The sequence below is a fragment of the Mytilus californianus genome, unplaced genomic scaffold (assembly GCF_021869535.1).
Source record: "Mytilus californianus isolate M0D057914Y unplaced genomic scaffold, xbMytCali1.0.p SCAF_6, whole genome shotgun sequence".
In the NCBI taxonomy this organism is placed as follows: Eukaryota; Metazoa; Mollusca; class Bivalvia; order Mytilida; family Mytilidae; genus Mytilus; species Mytilus californianus.
The window spans coordinates 79,411,845-79,416,554 of record NW_026262712.1 but is presented as its reverse complement, the minus strand read 5'-3'; positions in this window follow the sequence as shown (position 1 = coordinate 79,416,554).

The following is a 4,710-nucleotide window of genomic DNA, read 5'->3' as shown; positions in this document are numbered from 1 at the left end:
TGCAAAATACAATTTGAAAATACACTGAAAGAACATTGAACGCCATTTTCCTAATACATTATTTACAACTTCGTCCTCGGTCAATATAATCTGAACAGGTCCATATATAACGTATTGACCTCGTCAAAAGTCCATAATTGATAAATATTTTTACAACCGCTCGATTAATTAACATGGCAAGGAAGTGACGATGCCCCGAACAAAGGTAATTAAGGACAGGATCCTGTTATGAGCCCCATATATTATCATCCCCCTTATTATCATAAATCTTAGATTTTTCAATATATATCACTTATTTGCACCATATATATACTAACATACCATATTTTTACTCTAAATATTCATGTTTACTATCAACGTGAATCTCGACTATAGAGCGAAGTAAACATAATAAAATATGGTATATTAGTATATATATATGGTACATATAAGTGATATATATTGAAATATCTAAGATTTATGATAATAAGGGGAGGGACTATGGGGGCTCATAACAGGATCCCTTCGGGGAGTTCCTCAAGCACCTATGGCCCCGAACCTGAACGCACGAATTATGTTCACTCAAACCAAAGTTATTAACGGAAATGTAACGAACTCGATAGTTGTCAGTTGCATTGTATACTTTACATACATTCACCTCATGGAAATCGGTCTTAACTAATGCAGTCAGACTATTTTATGGTAAATTGAGCGCATGCACTTATACAACTGATTAGGAATAAAAAAAAAAACAATGCTACGCACGTGGCATTTTCGTCAATCAAACAGCAGCAACCCAGCGGTAGAGTCTACCAAAAAATTTTAAAACATTTTTGTCATCATTTACAACATTTAAGACATTACCTTGCAGATATCTTTCTCACCAAGAAAGGCTTAAGTATTCGAGTCACTATATAACTTAAATAAAAACAATGATAAGAACATGAAATAGGAAATCTAATATCTAATTTTAGAATTTTAAATCTATTTTTAAAACACAAACTTTACATTGAATAAACATAGTTTTTGATGAAATTCGTTGCATTTTTGAAGTTAAATTTATGATTATTAAATCGAAAAGGACATTCTGTACAAAGTGAAACTAACGAAATTGAGTATCAATAAACAACATTGAAAGTGATGATCGAGTCCTTGCCTTTTTTGGCTTAATACAGTATGGGTTTTGCATGGTATAATTATAACCATGTATACGGTGACATATAGCTGCTTAAATCTACGTCGTTATTTGGTGTTTGGTGAATATTTGTCTTATTTGCAATCATACCACATCTTCTTAATATTATTTGATTTTTTTTAATGAGGAAAGGAAATGATTTTCATCCGCTAAAAAATTAATGGTTATATTCGATCGAATCGGGTTATTTACAAATGTTCAAGGGTTACAAAATTTTTTTTTTTCTAAAATAGTTACAACCCCAATCATTCGCTTATTCACAAATGATATTATACGAATTGTATCTATAAGTAACTATTTAGTCTTTTGGTCTTACGTCACCAACGTTCAGAATCACTCGGAATCCTAACAAGGGTACATTTTAACTACCAATGGATTCAATTTTACCGGTTGTGTTTTTTTAAGTAATGTTTTCTACTGTTTATGTATTTCATGTGTCAGTGATTTTTTTATTTCAGGATATCTAGAGTGAATTTTGCTAAAGAAAACAAAACGTTATATAAAAATGCTATTAAAAGGAGGTAATGCTATGTTGTTCTTAAATTTCAAAATAATAAAATGTGTGTTGTTTGTTGGGGTTAACTTGGTGATCCACACCTTTTTGTAAGATCCAGAATATTGAAAATGATAAAACATCTTAACATATATTTGAGGAAATACGGTAATCTAAAAAATCAAAATTTATTATAACTCATGTTACTTTGAAGAAACCATTTATCAGCATAATAACAAGTTTAATTTATCCTTCAAGACCAAAATGTAAGCAGCACAATTTGTACAACTACGTTCGAGCTGTGTGAAATGTATACACACTCTTTTCTCCAATCTTTACAACTATTTTGTATTTGCTCTGGCATATTACTGGTGGTCTAAAATTATTTAAAAAATAAAAATGACGTTTAAACTGTTAAAAACTGATTGTTAAAAGATAAACATGAGGATTGATCCATGGACATGAATAATTTTAGAGAGATAAGACTATGAGATATTAAGGGTTCAAACTTGGTAGAGCGATTAAGACAAAAATTATGGAGAGACAGGACCATGAGGTAGTAGGGTGGGTAGAGTGATTTTTAAGGTCTAAATGATAATTCTAGAGTGAATGGAATATATGGTTTTAAGATGGGTAGAGTGAATTATGGTCCTAAGGATAATTTCAGACAGATAAGACCATGAGGTATGCAGGGTTGGTAGAGACTTTCATAGTCTAAGGGACAGACCACGGTGTATTAGGGATGGGTACAGTGGTTCATGGTTTTAGATATAACACCAGTAAGATAAGGGGTGAGGTATTATGAATTGGAATAGCGATACATGGTCTTCAGGATAAATACAGTGTGATAAGAGGATGAGGTATTAAGAGTGATTTATGGTCGTAAGTATAATTCTTAAGATATAATTAATTCGTGAGGTATTAGGGGTGGGTGGGTGGTAGAGAGATTCATGATATAAATGATAATTTAAGAGAGATAAGAACATTCGGTATAAAGGGTTATTCATGATATTAAAGATGATTCCTTTAGAACTGACTAATGTTGATTTGTGAATCTGAAGTGTCAAATTTCAAATGAGCGATGTCAACAACGGTCTTTCATAGTATGCATCTATATCTTTTTGAAAGACGCATTTATGTAACGGTTTATTTCTTCCTCTGTGATATTTTATCCTGGGGATAATTTGTCACAGAAATTTTTTTCCAGACATGGTATTTCACAGGTAGATTTTATCCATAGGAGTGAAATTCTATCTGTCTTATGCGGATAGTATTTACCAGTATATATTTTCCGTTCCATATTTCACAGAACCTTGTGAAATAGAGTCCCACTGTCTACAATGTAAGGTACTCGCAATCAAAATATACCTGACCATAATTATAAATGTTTCACCAAGGTAGAACATATTTGCATAATTTATCAATCAAAGGGAGGCAATTATGAGCCATTTATATTTTACAGATATTATATTCCAGAGACCAGAATCTATTTCATATTGAAATTTTTCCTTTATTCTTAATTTTTTATATTAATTTATATAAAAAGATGACTTAACACATGATTAAAAAAAAACATATTTCTACCTTAATGCTTTACTTTTTTATTTGTACTGAGATCTGAAAACAACTCACTTTTACCTGTATTTCACTTACCTTATTTTATTTATTAAATTGATCATGATATTATTTCACAATTAAGATCTGTGAAATTACTTCTGGTTTTGTTTCATATGTTTCATGATATTTGTCTTTTAAAAGAATGATATTTACTTTAATATTTCAGGATATTATTTTCAATTATAATCTGTGAAATTATTTCCCATTATAATACATTTATTTGGTTTTTATTTACTAATTTAGCTTATATTCAATTACACTTTTATTAGTACATAGTATTTGCAAAGATTAAGTTTTTTTTATTAACTATTCAATATTTTAACTTCCCAGATAGAATTTCACGGCAATGGATAATATATCACAGTGAAATATTTTCCTCCGGATAAAAAAATAACAACAACTTCTGTAACATTTTTTCCCCCAGATGATATTTCATCCGGATAGAATTTTGCTTTACATTTGGACCTTTTCTTGTTTTTTTTTTGTTATATAGATATGAGAAGATGTGGTATAAGTGCCAATGAGACAACTCTCCATCCAAGTCACAATTTATAAATGTAAACCATTATACGTCAAAGTATACATTTATATATCGTTGAGTTGATATCAAATTGTTAAAATCATAAAATAATGTTATCTGAATTCGTAAGCTATCGTACAAGGAAGCAGGAAAACGTTTTTGGGCAGTCGACGTATTCGAAAATGATGAGATTAAAACCATCGGAAATTTTCTATTCACAGGACTCTATTTCAAACAGGTGGGATCTACGCACACCTTACAGTGATACATTGATAAGGGAAACATTGGATGAATTGTTAACCTGATCAGTTTCACTTGATGATATTGCAATTATTACCGCTGTAATTATAAATGGAAAGTTATACACAACTGATAATCGAAGACTGTGGGTCTTTCGAAAAGCCGAAGAATTTGGATATTTACATGAAAAATAGAAGTGTTTCAAGGTACACAACAAAATTTCAGAACTAAACGAGGGACCAAATTTACAACGAATAATGATGGAATTTCGATAAAGATTCGAAGAGACCTAGGAGGTAGACATTGGAGAACATGGAAACCAAACACATCCATTACATGTCAGGCGAGGAATGTTATTGAAGATTCTATCTGTAACAAAACAGTTATCGCGGCTTAATCCCAAGTATAAACAAATCATCATATAGAAATTACAATTGTTCAAAGCCTCGTTCTGTCTGTGAAAATAATGTTTCAAGGCCTTTTTTGAGGGAAGATAATTATTTTTCGAACAACCGTGAATCTCCATTATCCGAAACAGAAATTCAGTTGTCTAGTATTACCAGATCAAACACTGAAAAAGAGGCAACAATATGTTATAATTCATCTTTCGAGTCAACCTCTAGATATCGTTCTTTACGAGTTCATGAACCTTCTGTAAATCAAAGC